We start from the raw sequence: 23,435 nt of genomic DNA on the forward strand, positions 1-23,435 counted from the left end.
CTGCATCAGGTGGAAGACAATTCCAAGCAGTACAATTATTTTGATAAGTTTTCATCACACCTTAGCAAGTTGTTCAACAGCAGACCTGATGGGAGAATGCATAAGCCATTGCTCGTTCACGCTTAACTGCAGCTTCTTCCCTTTGTTGTATCCTAGCAATTATTTCCTCCTTAGTTTCGGTGCCTCCATTCCATTCTACCTGTTGAGAACTCAAGATAAGACTTTTAACATCAGTGCCAATTTGTAGTTCCTTTATTTTGATCTAACAAAGCTAAGTTACAAAACAAAAAAAATAAATAATGAACAACGTTAAATTTGATTCATGTTTATCAATCCAGATTACCTCCAAATCCTGAAGCTTTTCCTCGAGCTTCAACTGGTTCTCATGTCTCTTTTAAATTCACTTTGCTCCCACTTATTTTTTAGTAAATCATATCATATCATATGTTTTATTATCATCATATCATATCATATGTTTTATTATCTTCAAAATTTTGTATTAGGTCCTCGGTACTCGATCTGGATACATCAGAGGACTTGGAAGTGGGCCGAAGCCAGTTAGGTCCACTTCTTCAGATGTCACATCCTCATCCAGATCAACTAATGCTGTATTGCGTGAAAGACTTCAATCGACCCAAGATGAGCTAGCGAACACCAAAATTCAGCTAGCGAACACCAATGAGTTAGCATCAATTAAATCAAGACAAGATTTGTTTGAACAAATACTTAACCGATTGGCACCTGGAGCATTAGATTCTTTGATTCATGATTCATCTCCAGCTCCACCTCCTCCATCTTCATCTTAGGCTTTGATTTTGTGGATTTTTGGATAGAAACATGATGTTCTGGACTTGTTTTGAACTGGTTTGGGAACTTGGTTGGATTGTTGGTTGTGAATATGTTTTGAACTTGGTTTGTGAATGTTGCAATTATATTTGTGTTGAAGTATAAGTTAATTGTTAGAGTATTTGTGAATTTGTTGTTATAGTTGTGATGGTTTGTATGTTTATAAACCTGTATACAGAAAATATATGATATATGAAGTAAATCTAGTGGTTAGCGACGAATTTAAATAACTTTCGTTGCTAACCATAATTAATAGCGACGACATCGGTTTAATTCGTCGCAAATAGGTATGGTTAGCGACGAATTTGGTTGAATTCGTCGCTAACCTGTCTACAAATGCAATCATCATTTGTTAGCAATGTAATAAATCGACTAATTCGTAGCAAAGAAGGGAATATATTAGCGACGAAATTAAAAGAATCGTCGTTAACTTAAATTATAGCAACGATACTATTTAAATCGTCGTTAAATATTTTACGGTGAAGTATTTTAATTTAGCGACGAAGATTTTAACGTCACTAATATGTTAGCGACGAAACAATACATTTCGTCGCTAATATAGGTTTACGACAAGCTTATTACGACGATTTTAGCGACGATATTTTATCGTCTCAAATATTTGTTAGCGGCGAAAAAATAGTAGTAGCGACGAAAAAAATCGTCGTGAAATATCTATTTTCTTGTAGTGACTAATTGCTGAACAAATAATGAACTACTCATAAAAAATTATCAATTGCTCCCAATTGGATCTACATTGTTTCCTAAAACAAATGAAACATCATTTCTTGAAGTGAATGCTAACTCATCTCAAAATCATTAAATTAGGATAAGTCGTAGGTGTGGCCAAAGGAAAAATTATCAGCAACAAAATGATAAAAGACTTAAAACAATGGAAATCTAAGCATGAAGAAGTAAAAGGGAAAAACTTGAAAGAATATGAAGACAAGTATTTTAAATATGGGATAGAGAGGCATTGGTCTTGTACTTGTTGTAAGTTAGACAAAAACTTAATTAATAGAAATAAATTACATAAAAGAATAAGCGATGCTACCAGATTTACTTGGTTTGCAATTGGAAAAATTGCTAATCCAAGACAAGTGAAGCACATTATCAGAACTCCTTATTCGACAATGTCAGAGGCAGAGAAGCCCCATACAATGATTAACAGTTTAGAAAATGAAAAATGACTTTAAAGACTCATATACAAGTGTTGTGTAAAATGAAGAGGACCATAGCTCTATTTATAACTTGTTGGTCAAATATCTCAATTAGCTGACGAGGCATCTCCAGGCGCCTGGAGTGGATCTGAGTGCCCCAGCTGTAGGTACCCCATGATAGTTTTGATGTGATCAACCAAGTCAAGTTAGGTTATCTTGGTATTTAATCCTTGTGTCTAAGTGTGCAAGAACTTAGGAGCACAGGAAGTCGAGTGAAAGATGCAACTAGCGATAAGGACGACACGGGAGAGAGCCGACGGGCTCGGTGCGTCAGAGGCACGAGGTGCTATGGAAGAGTATACGGGCGGACGAGAAGGTGACACATGGCGTTTCCGAGGGACAAGAAGCCAGAGAGGAAGTTTGCTTGAAGGCCGAAAGTTAGGTTCGGGTGAGCCCTATTTTGGATAGCTGAGATCACCCAAGCGAAGCTAGAGCCGGAGTAGAAGACCCAGACCCAAGCGAGCGGAGTTGGAGCTAGAACTCGGACCAAACAAGTTAACATGCGATTAACTCTGGTCCGGACGCCTGGACTGAATCCAGGCGCCTGGAGCAGGTTTTTATCTAGAACGCGACGTGGTACGTTCCGTTACGACGAGGATAAAAGTTTATACCCCCAGGCGCCTGGAACTTCCAAGCGCCTCGACCAAGACTATAAATATAACCCTGGTCCCAGAAGTTAAAACACAACACTTGTAATTGATTCTTATTCAGTTCTATTCTGTAATCTAATGCTTTAATTGTTGTAAAGAGGTTTCTCCGCCTAAAGGAGAGTTTAATGAGCATTCAACTTCCTTGGATTAACAACATCCCCAGTTGTAACCAAGTAAATTGTTTGTGCCTCTTCCTTTCTTTATTTAAGTCTCTTAATTCTTTTATGCAAGTGTTATTTTATTAAGCTGTAAAAGTCCGAGGAAGGTTCATTTTTTTACAGGACTATTCGCCCCCCTCTAACCAGCTGCTAAGGATCCTACAAGTGGTAACAGAGCGGGTTCACTTTAGGAGGACTAACCGCTGAACGAAGCACATGAGATGGCCGAACCAAGTTTCAACCCACCGAAGTTCGAAGGGGAATTCACGAGCTAGAAGAAAAAGATGGAGATATTTTTTAAAATAAATTTTGAATTATTAATCATTATGAAATATGGTTTTATAGCTTCAAAAGACAAAGAAAAATATCAGTGGACGAAAAAGGAGCAAGCCGACTTTGTGGCAAATGGTAAAGCAGAGTTTCATCTACTTAGCATTTTACCACCTCAAGAAGTCAACTGTATCGGAGCCTACGAGTCAGCCATGGAGCTCTGGGAGAAATTCCTGGAACTACATGAAGGGACCTCAGAGGCAAAACTAGCAAGACGGGACCTGCTCTAGAACCAGATCAGCAACCTCCGGTTAGAAGAAGACAAAACCATCACACACTTTCACTCAAGAATCAAGGAGCTTATTACCGGACTCATGAATCTCGGAGAAAAGGTAACAAACCGAGATTTACTAAGGCACACACTTAATGCATTTCCTATGACTCCGGAATGGTCGACCTTAGTAGATGCGTATTTCATCTCTAAGGATTTAGAGGAAAGTACTTTAGAAGAACTTTTTTCAACTTTTTAAATTCATGAGTTAAGATATGTAGGTCTGAAGAAGAAATCAAGGCAAAACATTGCCTTAAAGCTAAAATGGATGAACTAAATTTTGAGACATCACTTGACGATGATGAAATGGTGTTAATGGTAAGAAAATTATTTAAACCTAATAAATTAATCAAGTGCAGGGTAGAAGAAGGAAAAGAAAGGTAAAGTGCTACCATTAAAGAAGGGCACGTGAAAGATAACTATCCAAAATTGAAGAATAAGGACACAAGCACAGACAAGAGACCAACCTAGAAAAGACACAAGAACCTAAAAGCGACGTGGGATGAAACCTCATAAGAATCAGAAATCGAGGCCTATGTCGGAATCACACTAATGGCATGTCACCAAGAAAATGAAGATGAAGCAAGCTCATCCGAAATGATCATCGAGAGCATCGATGAAGGGGGAGCGACATCGGAAGAAAACATCACTTTAGGGGGGCTTCATATTGCGGGATTGACAAGGTAAGTCAAGTACGATCTCTTCCTCCTGACAAGTCATTTCAGTTTATAAAACTATTATAAAAAATTATTATAAGTTAGAAAAAGAAAATAGGGAGTTAAAAACAACCTTAGCTGGTTCTTGTTGATTAGAAGATTTTGACAAAGTAAAAATAAAAAATAAAAAATTAAAAAAGGAAATAAAAAATTTGAAAAGTTGTTCATGCTCAACTTTTATTACTCTAATTTTAGAAATTTTTCAAAACTTAACTGGTATCTTAAATATCATAAGGGTCAAATTAGGAAAATATCACAGAAATATATTTCTAAAAAATTCTTGATTAATCCTATAGGAAGGAACCTATTTTGGGTTCCAAAATCATATTTAGATTAATTATTTTTTTTTGCTTTTAGACAAAAAGTTAAATATTTAATTTCTTTAAAAGACTTTGTCTAGAAAATGGTTGTTGTTCTAATATCCAAGAAGGCCTAGTGCCTCACCACAGCTTGGAAGCCAATTATTGAAATAAGTATTTAATTGACTAACTGTTAAGTAATTAGTTATTATAAAAATGCTTTCAAATGTTTTGTCAAAAAATTTGTTAGAAATAATTTAAAAGTTAATTTTTCTTAGAACTTTATCACTTAACTGTAAGAAAAATTTTAAATGTTAAATATTTTTGAATGTTAAATTTAATTTTTTTTTTAACGACATTCTTAACTTTATATGATTTTTTTATTTAAATATGTTATTTTTTTTAAAACTTAAACTTTAATATTTTTTTTGTCCGTTACACTTTTTTTTATTGTTAAGTAGAATCCTTTTAATGTACCCCATTTTTAATGTGATAAAAAGGGGGAGTAATAAAGATTAAGTCTAGGAGGGAGGATAGTACAATTTTTTAATTTTTTGTACTTACAAAAATTTTTTAGTCCTGTTGGTATTTAACCCTCGTGTTTAAGTGTGCAGAAACTTATGAGCACAAGAAGTCGAACAAATGATGCAGCTGGTAAGAAGAATGACACAAGAGAGAGCCGACGAGCTAGGTGTGTCTGAGGTACGCGATGCTGCGGAGGAGTACGCGGGCAGATGAGAAGGTGGCACGCGACATTTCCGAGGGACGAGAAGCCGGGGCGGAAGTTTGCTCGAAGACCGGAAGTTGGTTTCGGATGAGCTATATTTTAGATAGCCAAGATCACCCAAGCGGAGCCGGAGCCAGAGTGGAAGACCTGGACCCAAGTGAACGGAGCTCGGACCAAACAAGTTAACATGCAGTTAACTTTGGTCCGAGCGTCCGAAACCCTTCTGAGCGCTCAGAGCAAGTTTTTATCTAGAACGCGACGTTGCGCATTCTATTGCGACGGGGATAAAAGTTTATCCCCCTAAGCTCCTGGAACCCTTCTAGGCGCCCCAACCAGGGCTATAAATATAGCCCTGATCCCAGAAGCTAAAACACAACACTTGTGATTGATTCCTATTCAGTTCTGTTTTGTAATCTAGTGCTTTAATTGCTGTAAATAGGCTTCTCTGCCTGAAGGAGAGTTTAGTGTAACGCCCGAAAATTCTCAAAACTATATTAGAAATATTCTATAATTATTCTGGAATTTTTAGACATTTCTCCGGAATTTTTAGAGCAGCAGAAGTAACAAAAATAAATAGAAAACGAAAACAGCCTAAGCGGGGATTGAACCCGAGACCTATGGTTTAGGGATAATGCTAGTAACCAGTTGAACCCAGCAGAGCCGTGCTGAAAGGAAAGGGAAACATTTATATTTAAGTTTAAGTTGGGCCGAAATACCCACTTGATATAAATAGGGAATTAATGGGTGAAGAGTTATTGGGTTTTCTCTTTTAACGTGACTTGCTTCTCCCTACCCTAGCCTCACGCCGCCCCTCTCCTTTCCTCCTCTTTCTCTCGGTGCACCAAGCCAAGGGCCCTAGGAGCACCTCCCGGCAACATCAAAGGCACGAGAACGTTCCCCTCCGCGAGAAGAACACGTAGGCGCGAGAGGATCGGCGAGAAGATCGTCTCCACCGGAGTTCTAGCGAATAGAATTGTAAGGAAATTAGCGTACGAGGTAAGAAACCCCTCACCTGCAGTATAAGTAGCTCCGTTTGGGTTTTCTACGCATTAGTTTAGCTATATGCAGATTTTTATCGACGCATAGCGTGAAATTGACCCTCCTCGCAGGTTTAGGGATTTAGTGAGCACTTCTAGATGGGCCGGACACGTGATCCCTCTTCAGTGGGGGTTTCTAGACGTTGTCGGGTGCCTAGAAGTGGTCTCCCTAATAGAGAGGAGAGTTGGGGCACACTAAGTGTTCGATAAAATAGCTAGTTAAGTGAAAATGCAAATTAGGCATTTTAACAGCTCAGTTGAATGCATTAGAAGTATCTAAATCAGTAAATCAGTTTATTCTAGCTTATATGGGACTACGGTCCAATGGGTGGGCTCCCACAGTCGCCTCTGGGTTCAGACAACCTAGCTCTAGGTTCAGATAACATAGAAACAGCAAATTTATATTCAGTATTTTACTTTTCAGTTGGCACTGTACCGGATTAGATATCCATTGGGTTGGACTCCCACAGTCGTCCCTAGGTTCAGATAACCTAGTAAACCCTACTAAATTCGGGACTTGCAAACCCGGGTTTAGTTAGGGATGCGCGCACAGTAAGTACAGTTGCCGGGCCCAACAGCACATGATTATTATTTTGATCTACTATGCTATTAGTTTTCAAAACTCATAAAATCAGTTATGTTAGTTGAGTTTGATTTCAGCTTCAGGTTAGCTTCAATTAGCTTAGTTCTCTATTATTGTTCTATGTGATTAGCTTGCTATGCCATGTTTCAGCTTACATGTTCAGTTATTTCAGTTTATGCTTGCAACCATAGTATGCCATGCCAGTACATGTTTTCAAATAGCATTCTTTAAAAGCATGTTTGCATCGTTGCATGTTTTAGTGAGGTAGTTGGTTTCTTACTAAGCTTTAAGCTTACAGATTCTATTTTCCTTATACCGCAGATAAAGGTAAAGGGAAAATGGACTAGCAGAGGAAGCTGGAGTTCAATGCAAAGATGGTGTGTGTGGCAGGAACTGGAATAAAAGATCCTCAGGGATTTTAGCAAGCTTAAATAGTTGAATTCTTAGTATTTCTTCTTTCATGCAGTTTTTAGACCTTAGAATGTTTAAACCATGGGAGATTTATTTAGTTTGTTAGTAATTATGTTAGAATGCTGGTTAATAGTTGCTAGAATATATTCCAATTGATTTTAGAATTGTTGTGTGAGGTTTTGGGCACGCCAGAGTGCTGAAATCAGAGTTCAGGGTGAAATCAGAACCCAGATCGGTCTACAGACCGATCAGAGTCGAGTTGTGCCGCTGGATCGGTCAGCCGACCGATCCAGATGCGAACAGAGAAGTTGGCGTCTGCGAACAGGGAGTACCGAAGCTCACTGATCGGTCTGCCGACCGATCAGTGTACTCCTGGATCGGTCGGTAGACCGATCCAGCTGCGTACAGAAGCGACAGCTTATGGATCGGTCAGCCGACCGATCCAGAGGGTTGTTTCCGTGCCAGTATCAAGCTGGATCGATCACTAGATCGATCCGACAGGCCAATCGATCCATGGATCGATTGAAATGCCTGATTACAGCTAGCAGGTCATCCGAGAGGCATAGGTTCTCTTCCCTAGCATGTGTACAACTCCTAGGTACACCTAGAATGTTAAGTTCAGATTGTATAGTAATCAGCTTAGCAAAATTTTAATAGATCCAGATTTCCGCAATAGTAGTTTAGCACAGCATAACATAACATAACGGTCCGGCCTCGCAGCCTAGTCAGTAGGAGGCGGGACGTTACATTTAGTGAGAGTTCAACTTCCTTGGATTAATAACCTCCCTGGTTGTAACCAAGTAAATCATTTGTGCCTCTTCCTTTCTTTATTTAAGTCTCTTAATTATTTTATGCAAGTGTTAGTTTATTAAACTGTAAAAGTTCGAGGAAGATTCATTTTTTTGCAAGGCTATTCACCTCCCTCTAGCCGGTCGCCAAGGATCCTACACCAGCAGTGCACTTTGTCTTCTCGCAGACACTCTTCAGTGGCTCGATGATAAGTCTTTACCGATACTCGGGCGCTTGGACCAGTCTAGATGCTTGGACTGTTGTTGATGTAGACCCAAACTTTATCCGTAGCAATGTTTCGAAGAGGAGGCGCCTATTCGATACCAGGCTAGTCCGACCGCTTGGATAAGTTAACTTTGCGTTAACTTGTCCGACTTCTACTCTGGTCACTTAGGTGATTCTACGACCATCTAGAGTTGAGCTCACCCGAACCTAACTCCGGCCTTCCCTCCTTGAGCAGTCTTCTGCTTCGACTTCTCGTCCCTTGAAAGTGTTGCACGCGTCCTTCTCGCTCCACCGGTGTATTCTTCCGCAGCTTCTCGTCCCTCGGATGCATCGAGCCTGTCGACTCGCTTCCCGTGCTATCCTTCTTGTCCGCTGCGTCTTCCGCTTGACTTCTTGTGTTCTTAAGTTTTTGCACACTTAGACACAAAGATCAAAATATAACAAGATCTAACTTGACTTGGTTGACTACATCAAAATCAACTTGAGATATTTGCAATCTCTTTTTTTTTAATGTACATCAACCCAAGTTAGAGTTAGGGTAAAATAAACATAGAATTTATTTGAAAAATAAATTAGCAATTTAAAACATGAATAATGCAATTATTAAAACATGAATTTTGCAATTATCTCCCCATTAACCCCCTAAATTTCTCTCCCCTTTTGATCACATCAAAAAAATAGGGATAAATAGAGAAAAAATTCAAAATTTTACTAAGGGTGATTGAAACATTGATCAATGTAAAAATTTGTTTTCAAGAATTTTATTTTCAAAAATTTGAATTTCTAAGAATTAAAGACAGATCTGTCAAAAATAATTTAAAATTTATTTTAAAACTTCAAAAAAGTTATAAATTTTTTATTAACATTAACCAGAAACATTAGGGTTATGATAAAAATTTGCACAAAAGTATAAATTTATTTTAACAAAAATAATTCATTTTATACATAAACATGTATTTTCTAGAATAAATATTAAAAATAGATTTTGATCTCAAAAATTTTTGCTAAGTTTGTTGAGTATGTAAAATTGAATGCATATCTTCATAAAAATAAAAAAAAAATTATAATTTCAATGATTTTTAATATTAAAAATTAATATTTTGATAAAAAATTATAGAAAATTTATAAATGGTAAAAAAATTTTAAAATTTTTTATTCTAGCAGAATATCTACTATCTTGTCATTATAAAAAATTTTGAATAGAAAATTTTAACAAAAGTTAGCAAAAAAATATATTTTTCTAAGTAAGGAAATTCTAACCTAGTAAATCAATTAATATAGAAAAAAAAATTTAATCTAGATACAATTTTGGAACCAAATATTGGTTCCTACCTACTGGATTAATAAGATATTTTTTAAGAATATATTTTCATGATACTTTAACAATTTGACATTTGTGATATCTAAAATATCAGTTAAGCTTTCTAAAATTTTGAACATTTGAACATGAATTATTATTTTTCTATTTTTCTATTTGACTTGAACTGTTCATTCTTAACCTTCAATTTATCAAAATCTTCTCCTAGCTATGATTTTAATTACTAAGGTAACTCTTAATTTTAAATTCTCCAATTTTAATTGTTTAATTTTTATTTATAGTTTACATGAATATCGAGAAAGCATTTTGATAAATTTATACAATTTATCGGGAGGCAGACAACGTACCTCACTTATTGAGTAGATCTCATTGTTCAATGCTCCCCCTTCATCGCTGCTCTTTTTTGAAGTGTCTCTCCCTTTGTCGATACTCATCTCTAAGGTACTTTTATCTTCCTTCTGGTAATCCGCTATCAATACTAGTCTGACATACCCTTCTAGCTCGAACTCGGATGACGACTCATCCCATGTTGTTCTTGCACTTTGTTTGTGTTAGCCTTTTGTCCTTATCTTTCTCCTTTAGTTTTAAGTAATTGTCCTTTATGTGCTCTTCTTCTTAACAATTATAACACCGAACCTTTATTCTTCCCCTTATTATCTTTTTGGCCTATTTCTTACCCAAATTATTAGACTTAAATTTTTTTGAAAACGTCCTTACCATAAAAGTTGCTTCATATTCATTGAGTGATGTGTTGGAATCCAATTCATCCTTCTTGGCTTGCAAAGCTAGGTTTTGACTTAACTCTATTTCTTTTGTAATTCCTGTATATTGAGACTCATGTAATTTGAAAGTCAAAAATAATTCTTCTAAGGTATTTACCTCCAAGTCCTTAGAGATGTAGTAAGCATCTATTAAGGATGACCATTCTTGTGTTCTCAGAAAGGCTTTAAGCATGTATTGGATTGAGTCCCGATTCGTTACCAACTCTCCAAGGTTGTTGAGTTAGGTGATCAGTTCTTTGATCTTAGCATAGAGTTGAGCCACATTTTCTCCCTTATTCATCCGGAGGTTTGTCAGCTGATTCTGGAGGATATCCCATCTTGCTAGCTAGGCCTTCGAGGTGCCTTCATGGAGCTTCAGGAATTTCTCCTAGAGATCTTTTGCGGAGTTGTAGGTACTGATTCGATTGACTTCTTATGGTGGCAGTATGGTCAGAAAATAAAATTCTACTTTACCGTTGGCCACAAAGTCGGCCTGCTGCTTTTTGTTTCAGATGTGTTCTTCTTTTTGTTCTCTGTTTTCATCCCTGGGTATTTTAAAACCATTTTCAACATTAGAAATATATCACAATCAATTTTAAAGTATACCTCCATTTTGCTCTTCTAAAGCGTAAATTCTCCTTCGAACTTCGGTGGATGAATGCTTGAACCGACCATCATCTTATTGCTTTATTCAGCGATTAATCTTTCTAAGGTAGTTGAGCTCTGATACTAATTATTGGTCATGGTACGATTGGCAAGAGAGGGGTAAATTACCCTAAAATTACAAATATACCTTTTTTGATCTTTTGACTTAAGTTAGACAAACACTTAATTAATAGAAATAAATTACATAAAAGAATAAATGAGACTATTAGGTTTACTTGGTTTGCCATTAGAGAGGTTATTAATCCAAGACAAGTGAAGCGCACTATCAAAACTCCTTCTTTGATAAGGTCGAAGGCAAAGAAGCCTTGTACAATGATTAATAGCTCATAAAATAAAAATTGACTTTAAAGAATCGTATACAAGTGTTGTGTCAAATGAAGAGGACCAAAGCTCTATTTATAACCTGCTGGTCAAATATATCTATTGGCTGACATGGCAGCTTTGAGGCTTGGAGTGGGTCCGAGCACCTCCAGTGGCGCACTTTATTTGCTCTTAACAGCTCTTCAATGGCTTGATGATAAGTCTTTATTGGCACCAGGGCGCTTGGACCAGTCCGGGCACCTGGACTATTGCTGACGTAGATCCAAACTTTATTCGCAGTAATGTCTCAAAGAGGAGGCGTCTGTTCAATACCAGGTTGGTCTGAGCGCTAGGATCTGGTTCGAGCACCTCGAGTCCGGGCGTCTGGACTGTTAGAATTTGAGGGATATCTTAAGGCAATCACTTTACATTTTTTAATTTATTTAATAAGTATAGATTCACTATTTGAGTGTATATTATATCTTTGATTGTCTTAAACTTATTTGCTGAATGTCCGTAATATAATTCATAGCTTGAGAGAATTTATGATTGGATCGCAACTAGTGATTATCTCTATATATGTAATTATGAATACATTGAAATTTCCTAGTCGTCGAATTGATATATTCTGAGACCATCAATTCTGTAAGACTAGTATGAGTTATACTCCTTGGTTCAACCAAGCTTGATGGCTAACACCTTGGACAAATAGGACACTTCTTGGAGTGTATAGCACCTATAATAGTACTGTAACCAAGAATACCAGGAAGTCTTTACAAAGAACCTTCACAGAAATAAATCTCTTGTAAGTTTCAACATTCACTATCAACTGCAGAAAATTGATAAGGAATACCTGACCCGCAGACACAGAAGGATCACCAGTCAGTTTAATAGCTTCAACATATTCGAAAAATTCAAGATCCACATATTTCTCAGATGTACTATCCTCCTGCCACTGTCCATATTTGCGCTTAAGATGGAGGACATTGGAGGTGTACATGCCATGGGAACCAATGTATAGTCCTGAAACAAGATTATACAACCCAATATAAATGACAGAAGATGACAATATCTGAACTATTAACCAGAGCAGGAATAAGAAAAGAATCTTAGCATATTAAGTAATACCACTAAGTGTATCTGAGGTCGATGGTATCTCAATTTGACTGAATAAAGTTTTTTCAAATAAAGAATGATAGTTCTGTCTGCTGTTGACACTATACTTGATTAGCTCCTTGACATTTTCCACCTTGTAGAGCAGGAGATTTCAAACCATAGTATAGATTGTTGATTGCTATGCTTGCACTTATATTTGACTCCACAAACAGTAGCTACATGTAGCTTTTAATTCATTGTTTGGTTTTGAGATTCATTGTTCATGCAGCTTTGAATTAATTCATTGTTTGGTTTTGAGAAACAAAATGTTTCTATCCGACTTGCAGTTCCACAAACAGTAGCTACATGTAGCTTTTAATTCATTGTTTGGTTTTGAGATTCATTGTTCAATTTGCTTGCATCCCTACCCTCTCCACACCAATTAACATTTACTTTTCTCTTTCAGTTTTTCATATGTGATTGCTTATTTAAAGCAAGTGATACAGTGGCATTGATTGTGAAATCACTGATCTAACAACACTAACTTCGAGTTCTTGCATGCCAATCTGCTAGTTCTAGCTTTATAAAGACATGATTGAGTTATTATTTGAAATCTTAAACCATTAGTATGAATCTCAATTTATGGACTTATTATCTGACAATATCAATTGAAACAGAGATTTGATGGTTTAGGTTACAAAAACTTAAGCAAGTTTTATCCTCTTCAATGGAATTCAGATACCTCTCTATATATCAAACGATTTATATATACATGCAAAAATCTATGACGCACACCTGTTATGGCAACTCTTTTTTTATCTTTCTTTCTTTCTGGTTCCAATATCTGCATATTAGATTTATATTTTCATTGTTTAATTTACTTATACAAATTTATTGATTGTATTTGTAGGTGACATGTACTTGGATTTTGCATATGATGGTTGAAGATGGTTGATAATAAATTAGTTGATTTTTTATTTTATAAGACTTTTATTTTATATTTAGTTAGCTTTGGATTCAATACTTTTACATTAGTAATGCATTTGTACTTTTGTGATGATGGGATGAGTTGTGATGATATGGTGAATGAATTAGATATTTTGGATATAAAACGTTTCTATTCTTATTGTGATGATGTGTAACTTTTTCTATTATGTGATGAATGTTTTGTATTCTGAATAAATATTAGTAATTTATTATGGTGTATTCTAAATATTTTTATTTAATATTTTTATAAAATATTATAATTGACATTTAATAATGTCATTATAGATTATATAAGATAACAGTTTAACATATCCTTATAAATTATCACTACTAACATATTTTATTGTCCTTATATAAAAATTTAAAATATTTATAATTGTCAATATAAATTAGTTTAGGTGATATTTATATTTGTCCTTATTTAGATAATAAAAAGACATGCATAAATGTCCATGAAATATTTTTTTCGTGACATTTACGATTGTCATTATATTCCTATATTTAAGACATTTTTATAGTTAGCATAAATATTTTATAATGACATTATACAAATGTCAGGAATACTAGAGGGTCTATGCTAACACCGCATTTCAATTCATTTTTTGATGATGTCACCATAGTTTTAGTGTCACTAAAAGTATACTATAAAGACGTTTATGTGTGTCCTTAAAGACCTTAATTCTAGTAGCGTATATATTTGTTTGAACTGTTGGGATGTATATATATGGATTGGTTCAGGATATTGTCATGCTTAGTGTCATGCACCATTCGCATGATTGCATGCTGCGTGATAGGCTGCTCCATTATTGTAGAGCATATCGCCAGTTTCATCACTGTTCGGTGCTCCGCTGGGATGCTCATGGGTAGCGAGACTCAGCGTGGTAACACGTCAGTTTGGCTCTGTCAGTGCTCCGTTGGTCCCCTCATGGGTAGTGTGACACAGCGTGGTAGCACGTCAGGGATCCCTCCCCGTCATGAGATACTGGGAGATGAGAGCATTGCGCTTCCCCACTTATGATTTGGGGTAGGAGGACAGGTGTACTCTGACAGCATCCCGTCCACTCGGTCACTCATCAGGAGTAGTGACGTCAGAGTGCACGGTTGTCACAGCCCTACCCACTCGGTCTCACCATTGTGTGTGAGATGGCTGACTGACGTCAGGGGTGACCATGACATTGACATCATACGCATTGATACATTTATTGCTTGTGCTTGCTACATTTGGTTGGATGCATATGTTTGACATACATACAGGATTTATGACACTCTCGGTTTGACGACCCTTTTGTTCTGGATAGGAGTTCCTGGTGAGTACAGCTTCCTCAGTTACCTTTCAGTTTTGCATTTTTCCTATATATGATTAGGAAGCTGTATTCTATGTTTATTGCTATTAGATATATCTTACTAGACATGTCTATTGGTATTCGCAGAGTTGTTGAACTCACCCCCGTGGACACTATCTTTTCCAGGTACCAGGTTGTTTATGGAGTCACTTGGAGTATCCTGTCTGCTGGTCCCCACGTCACATCAGAAGACCTGTCTCCACTTGTGTTTATTTTGTTTTGCTATACGAAATTTGTGTATTTGGCTTTGTGTTCCGGTTTTGTCTCCGGAGTGTTATGTTGTTGTGTGGTGTAAGCCTAGCCGGCTAGCAGTGTTTTGTTTTGTTTTGTATGGGCTTGTATTTATGTTTTCCCGCCGTGTTAGTTTTGATTTCAGCCGAGTGGGCTGATAAAAATATATATAACTGCGTGGTTGTTGTTATATCTGTCCAGCCTTGTAGGCTGAGATTATTAACTGCGTGGTTGTGTATATATTCTAGCCGCATGTGACTGATGTATATTGTGTCTGTAGAAATGCTTCAGATTGTCACCCGTACAGGGGAGGTGCTGCCGAAATTTCTTCAGACAGGGATTTTCCCGGGGCGTGACACCATCTTACAAATGTTTGAATTTGTATACGTCCACACTAACGTGGCATACAAAATTCATGGTGTTTGAGGTAATTTTATTTGTCATAAAGTTAGGTTGACAAGATAATTAATGGGTAAAATCCTCCTCTTACAAATGTTTGATTTTGTATACGTTCGCACTAACGTGACATACAAAATTCACGGTGTTTGAGGTGTTGGTGAATTTAAATGATATTGTTTGAGGAATCAATATTATTTTAAATTCTAAAGTCTTGACCAAATATTTTGTGATTCTTAGGATGACCTTCAATCCCCTTGCAGTTATATTGAAAGAGAACAAACTTATTGGTCTCAATTACATTGATTGGAAACGAAACCTGGACATTGTCTTAACTGCTGAAGGCTATAAGTTCGTACTTTTTGAGATCTGTCCAAGCTTGCCTAATAGTGATTCTAGTGAAGAGGAGATTGAATGTCATAATAAATGGGTCAAGGTAGATGAGATGACGCGGTGCTACATTTTGGCTTCTATGTCAAATGTGCTGCAACATCAGCATCAGACCATGCCTAATGCTTATGACATGATGTACAATCTCAAGGAACTCTTCGAACACCAGAATCGGGCTGCTAGGCAGGATGTTATGAGAAACTTGATGACGACCACCATGATTGAGGGGACACCCGTGAGGGATCATATCCTCAAGATGATGGCTCATTTAAATGAGATAGAAATTCTTGGATCTGAAATTGATGGGGAAACTCAGGTCGATATCATTCTCCAAACACTGCCTAAAAGTTTTGAGCAGTTCCGCATGAACTACAATATGAACAAAAGGACATATTCATTGGCGGAACTTCTGACAGAACTTCAAGCAGCAGAAGAGCTATTTCGTCAAAGTTCTCAAATTTACATTGCTGAGAACGTTTCTCCTTCTAAACCGAAAGACATGAAGAAGAAGAAATAAGCAAAGAAAGTGAATCGATCTTTAGAGACTGGACCGAAAGCAGGTGTGAAGAAGCCGAAAGGCAAGTGCTTCACATGCAAGAAGTCTGGACATTGGAAGGTGGACTGCTCTCTTAGAAAGGAGAATAGTAAAGGTATATCTTATTCTCTAGTAGTTAAAACATGTTTAGTAGTGTTATCTACTGGTACCTGGTGTGTAGATACGGGAGCCACTAACCATGTCTGCAATTCATTGTAGGGGTTCCAGGAAACTTGACGACTACATGAAGAGGAGATTACCATCTACATGGGCAATGCTACGAAATTGGCGGCTATTGCAGTGGGAGATGTTTATCTATCTTTAGATAGTAATAAAATATTGATTTTAAGAAATTATCTTTATGTACTAAGTTTTAGAAAGAATTTGATTTCAGTTTCTAAAATTATTTATGCATGGATATTCTGTAGTTGTAGTTATCTGTTCGGTACGTTGGTTGGCAATTTAAACCAATAACTCCCACGATACAACTTCGTTTTAGGAGGTTTATTTTATAGTCCTAAAGATCAGAAAATCATTGTTAGCACCAATGCCCGATTGTTAGAAGAGGACTATATAATGAACCACAAGCCCATGAGTAAATTTTTTTTTGAAGAAATAAGAGAAGACACATCTACTTTAGTACCAATGGTACAAGATGATATACCACAAGAAACTGCAACACGTGTCACAAAAGATGCATAATTACAAGTAATGCCTCATCGTAGTGGGAGAGTTGTTTTTGGGAGAATCTTTAGGACTTTATCCCTGGTGAACATGAATCTGATTCCTGGACATATGATGAAGCAAGAGATCTTGGAACATCCGGTTTAATGAAGTGATCCAGTCTTATGGATTTATTCAGTGACCAGATGAATCTTGTGTATACAAGAAGAGTGATGGAAACATGGTAGTATTTCTTGTACTATAGGTAGATAACATTTTGCTCATTGGCAACAATGTCAAAGTGATTGTCAGACGTAAGGGTATGGTTGCCCAAGTGTTTTGATATGAAGGGCTTGGAAGAATGTGGACATATTTTTGGGATTAAAGTAATAAGGGATCGCGAGAAAAGGATATTGTCCTTATCCCAAGCTTCATAAATCAATATATCCTTGCTCGTTTTAGCGTGCAAAACTCCAAAAAAGGTTTCTTACCTTTTCGGTATGGAGTACTCTTATCTAAAGAGATGTCTCCTCAGACATCAAAAGAGATAGAGGACATGAAGCCAGTTCCTTATGCCTCGGTTGTAGGAAGCCTAATGTATGCGATGCTATGTACGAGACTGGATATCTGTTTTACCGTGGGCATGGTTAGCAGATATCAAAGTAACCCAGGACCGGGACATTGGACTGCCGTAAAAGCATATAAGGACTATAGATTATATGCTAGTTTACAAGGCAAATAATTTGCTCCCTGTGGGTTACACGGATTCTGACTAAATGGGATAATAGTAAGTCGACCTGGGGGTTTTGTGTTTACTTTAGGAAGTGGAGCCATAACAATAGAGGAGTGTTAAGTAGAAATGCGTTTCGGACTCCACCATAGAAGCTGAGTATGTGGCAGCCTTTGAGGCAGCCATAGAAGCTGTATGGCTCAGAAACTTCATAATGGACTTAGATGTGATTCCTGATTTGCCCAAGATTATTGCAATTTATTATGATAATAGTGGTGCAGTAGCAAACTCAAAGGAACCATGAGTCCATAAGGCAAGTAAACACATAGAGTGCAAGTACCACCTAATACGAGGAGAGGTTATTGCCGCCCAGATTGCATCAGAAGATAACATGGCAGATCTTTTCACTAAGGCCCTTCCAGCGAGAGCTTTTGATCGACATGTTGAGAGGATGTGAATCAGATGTATGAAAGCATATATGACAGCATAGTCTTTTAGTATAAGTGGGAGACTGTTGGGATGTATACTAAAAGCCTAGCTTTTTGTATGAACATTTATTTTGAAATAAGAATCATATTGGTTAAATGTCTGTATTTATGTTAAATGTAGTTGTCCATTTAATTTATATTGTAGATAACATGGTATTTGGTATGACACAGAAGATCATGTTATCAGTTCCTTATAAATTATAAATAGTAGCTCACAACCAAGATGGAATGAGACAAACCATTAGAGTGGTTGTAGTGTAATTTGGTATTAGTTTATCTTGACTACAAAATTACACTAGTACACTATGAGTGTATTGAGCAGGACCATTTGAGGTTGTTTCTTTTTATACTGGCTATATAAAAGAATAAAACCTCTGTTATTATGGATGTGCGTACTCTTAATCCTGATATAATAACAAGCACGTATACTTAGTATTTATTTCTTTGATTTATCAATGAGTGAGATTTAGTTCGTTAAATCAATAGGACTGATAAGTTGGGAAATGATATTATTTATATGATGTGTTGTTGATTCTAGAAGGAAACTGTGTCCTACTAATCCAGGTTGATGATGTCCCCTTGAGGAGCTCATAAGAATTGTCATGTAAACCCTGTGTTGGACTCCGCGGTTGTTTTGATGTGATCAACCAAGTTGGTTAGATCCTGCTTTGTGTTTGATCCCTGTGTCTGAGTGTGCAGGAGCGCAGGAAGTCGAGCGGAAGACGCAGCTAGCGAGAAGGATGGCACGGGAAGAGAGCCGATAGGCTCGGTGAGTCCAAAGGACGAGAGAGCTGCGGAAGAGTACACCGGTGGGCGAGAAGAACGTGCGCGGCGTTCGAGGGACGTTAAGCCAGGGAGGAAGGCTACTCGAGGAGAAGGCCAGAAATTAGGTTTGGGTGAGCCCTATTTCGGTTGGCGGGAATCACCCAAAAGAACGGAATTTCGGAAGTCGAAGCAAAGAAGCAAGCTGGAAAAGTTGCCAGCTTAGAGGCGCCTCCATTAGGCATTGGAGGTGCCTCCAGCTTGAAGACGCCTTCAGTCCTTGTTGAAGGCGCCTTCAACCAGGTCAAACTGACCGTTTGCATTCGGATAGAGTTCTATCCGATCACTCACTTAGAGGCGCCTTGGACCTCTGTTGGAGGCGCCTTGGACCTTCGGGATAAACTTTCCAGGGGCTATAAAATGACCCCTGGACCTTGGAATTAAGAAACAATTGTTCTTTCAACTCTATAGTCATTCCTAGCAACTTGTCTAAGCTTTCCATTGTGTAAAAGGCTTATCCGCCTTCAGAGAAGGAGATTTTTTCAGAGCGCTTTTCTTCTGCCTTGGATTAACAACCGTCTTGGTTGTAACCAAGTAAATTGTTGAGTCGGTTTATTTGTTTATTTTACTGTTGCTTATTATTTTGAGTTGAAAGACGAGGAGGGTATACTTTATTTTTTCAAGCAATTCACCCCCCCTCTTGCCGGCCTCCGCTGCACCTACAATTGGTATCAGAGCCCAACAGCCTCAGAAGGACTAACCGCCGACTGAAGCACAATGATCAAGACGATGGCCGGAACAAGCATTCATCCTCCGAAGTTTGACAGAGACTTCGCGACGTGGAAACAACAAATGAAGGTATATCTTAACACAGATTTTAATATTTTATCAATAATGAAATTTGGTTATGAAGCACCAAAGACAATGAATGAATAAGAACTCGAGATACACCTCTAGACCAATAAGCAACGTGACGAGTTTATGGCAAACACTCGGGCTGAATTTCACCTTCTAAGCGTACTACCAGATGAAGATCTCGATAGAGTTGGCGACTACCGAAGTGCAAAAGAACTTTGGGAAACGTTCTTAAAACTCCACGAAGAACCAATTGAAGTTGAATTCGACTCCTCAATGGACACTGATCCGACATCAGAAGAGTCCGAAACTGAGGTAAGTGCCGAGACAGAACAAGCAACCGAACTCCAACTTGAAGACCTATAATGCTCATCACAAATGAGCATCGATGAAGGGGGAGAATCTTCGGAAGAGGACAACTCAACAAGGGGAGAATCAACCGCTGACAAGGTAAGTCAGGTATGGTCTCCACCTCCTGGTAAATTAATTGATTCAATTGGAATATTGCCGAAAGATTTTCATGAATTACGAATTATTTTGTCGAAAGAATATTTTGAATTAAAAACTGAAAAACTATTAAAGAATATTGAGTTAAAGACACAATTTGTCAATTAAGAGATTTCGACAAACTAACAATAGAAAATATACAATTTTTTGTAAGCTCAATATTTTTTGCTACAATTATAAAAAACTGTGATTTGAGAAATTATGAAAAGCTAAAATAGAAATTTAAAAATCATAATGTAAAAAATAGAGAATTTTGATTTAAATTGAAATGTTAATTAGACTTAACAATTTCAGAGAAGAAAATTAAACAGAAAATTTTTTTATGCAGCTTTGACTAGAAAGTGGTTGTTGCTCCAATAACCAAGAAGGTCTAGTGCCTCGCCACTGTCTGGAAGCCAAATATAGAAATGAAATGTTTAATTAACTTTATGATAAAAGCATTAAAAAGTTAAAAATTATATAATGCTTTGAAAGTTGTTCAAACATTTTCTTGGAAAATTCTCAAAATTCATTTTTGCTTAGAATTTTTTTTGGAAAGTTCAAAAAATTCATTTTAGTTAGAATTTTTTTAAAAAAAATTCTAAAAATTCATTTTACTCAAAAAAATTTCTAACTTAAGAATTTGCTAAATATTTTTTAAATAAATATCATATTCTCTTATTATTACCCCGTTTTTGCTGTGATCAAAAGGGGAGAGAAAATGTACAAGTTTAGGGGGAGAGAATTTTTTTTCAAAACTTTGAGTTTTGAAAATATTTTTCAAAAATTCTGTTTAAACTCTTAATTAAATAGTTGTAATTTTATTTATTGCAAATTTATGCTTAACATGTTAGTTTAGTAATTTTCTTTAAAATTACTGTTTATCTATTTTTAACCCTAACTTGAACTTGGGTTGATGCACATCAAAAAGGAGGAGATTGTTGGACCCCGTGGTTGTTTTGATGTGGTCAACCAAGTTGGTTACGTCCTGCTTTGTGTTTGATCCTTGTGTTTGAGTGTGCAGGAGCTTAGGAGCGCAGGAAGTCGAGCGGAAGGCGCAACTAGCGAGAAGGACGACACGAGAAGGGAGCCGACGAGCTCGGTGTGTCCGAAGGATGAGAGAGATGCGGAAGAGTACACCGGTGGGCGAGAAGAACGTGCGCGGCGTTCGAGGGACGTTAAGCCGGGGAAGAAGGCTGCTCGAGGAGAAGGCCGGAAATTGGGTTCGGGTGAGCCCTATTTCGGTTGGTCAGAATCACCCAAAAGAACGGAACTTCGGAAGTCGAAGCAAAGAAGCAAGCTGGAAAAGCTGCCAGCTTGGAGGCGCCTCCATCAGGCATTGGAGGCGCCTCCAGCTTGAAGGCGCCTTCAGTCCTTGTTGAAGGCGCCTTCAACCAGGTCAAACTGACCATTTGCATTCGGATAGAGTTTTATCCGATCACTCACTTGGAGGCGCCTTGGACCTCTGTTGGAGGCGCCTTGGACCTTCGGGATAGACTTTCCAGGGGCTATAAAAGGACCCCTGGACCTAGGAATTAAGAAACAATTGTTCTTTCAACTCTGTAGTCATTCCTAGCAACTTGTCTGAGCTTTCCATTGTGTAAAAGGCTTCTCCGCCTTCAGAGAAGGAGATCTTTTCAGAACGCTTTTCTTCTGCCTTGGATTAACAACCGTCTTGGTTGTAACCAAGTAAATCGCTGAGTCTGTTTCTTTGTTTATTTTACTGTTGCTTATTATTTTGAGTTGAAAGACGAGGAGGGTATACTTTATTTTTTCAGGCAATTCACCCCCCTCTTGCCGGCCTCCGCTGCACCTACACTCTGCAGGTGGACTTAGTCCGACATGAAAATAAAGTTGAGTGATATTACTCTTAGAACTAGATATTAATTAAGTGAGTTGTTAGTAACTCATTTAATTAGTAGACATTCGATATCTTAAACACAGGGAGATTAATGCACTCATAATAAGAAGGAGCCCATAATGTAATTTGGGATTGGTGCGGTAGTTCAATAATAACTCTTTAGTGGTATGAGTTATTATTGATGAACTTGAGTTGAGTGTTCGGGGCGAACACAGGAAGCTCAAGCTCATCGGGAGACCAAAACCAATTTCTCCTCTTGGTCCCTGTTGTAGCCTCTATAAAGCATTGTATCCACAAAGTCCACTTCTTACCCAAGTAATGGGCTGGACACAACCTTGCTTGGTGCAAGGGGGCCGACCAAGCATTGGCTTGGAGCCCAAGTAGTGGCCGACCAAACCATGCTTGGTGACCACGCATGGGGCCGACCATAGGTAAAGAATAAAAGGAGTTTTTATTTTTGTGTTAAAATTTTTTCTTTTATAGTCATCCACATGGTTTTAAAAGAGAGTTTTAAAATTTTAAAATCTTTCCTTTTATAGCTATCTACAAAGGATTAAAGAGAGATTTTAATTTTGTTAAAATCTTTCCTTATATGTAGTTTAAAAGAGAGATTTTAATTTTTGATAAAACTTTCCTTTTTTGTAATCATGATTTAAAAGAGAAGTTTTAATTTTAATCTTTCTTTTTTTTGTAGATGTCTACATGATTTAAAAGAGAGAGATTAATTTTTAAAACTTTCCTTTTGTTGCATGTACAATAGAAAATTCAAAAGAGAGAGATTTTAATTGTTATTAAAATTTCCTTGTTTTTGCCATGAGCAAGGATTATAAAAGAAGAGGAGGTGATGTCTTATGATGTAACACATATTATTATTTTCCTCTTCTCCTTGCTTGTGACCGGCCCTCTCCTTCTCTCTTCCCTTAAGGCCGGTGACATCTATATTCCCTTCTTCCTCATTTTCTTCCTTCTAAGGCCGGAGCTTGAAGAAGAAGAAGGAGAAGACAAGAAGTACCTAGGTGGCCGGTTGCTTGGAGGGGAAGAAGAAGAGAAGGAGTTTCCTATTTTGGTATCCCTTGGTGGCTCGAGAGTCTTGGAGGAGAAGAAGTGATTCGGATGGATTCCATCTTGGTAGATCGTTGCCCACACAACGTCCAAGAAGAGGAGCGGAATACAACAGAAGATCAAGAGGTCATTAGCTACAAAGAAAGGTATAACTAATTAATGGTTTCCGCATTAAATTAATTAGTTAGTTTTCTTTGCATGGATTCTGAAACACCAACACAAGAGGCTAGCGATTTTATGTTTCGAT

The 23,435-nt window shown here is 37.4% G+C and overlaps 1 pseudogene; it reads right to left on the minus strand.

Annotated features, from left to right (window-relative positions):
• Positions 1-23,435, minus strand: part of LOC122042930 — a 62,576-nt pseudogene that overhangs the window by 14,489 nt on the left and 24,652 nt on the right.

The sequence above is a fragment of the Zingiber officinale genome, chromosome 1B (assembly GCF_018446385.1).
Source record: "Zingiber officinale cultivar Zhangliang chromosome 1B, Zo_v1.1, whole genome shotgun sequence".
Taxonomy (NCBI): domain Eukaryota; kingdom Viridiplantae; phylum Streptophyta; class Magnoliopsida; order Zingiberales; family Zingiberaceae; genus Zingiber; species Zingiber officinale.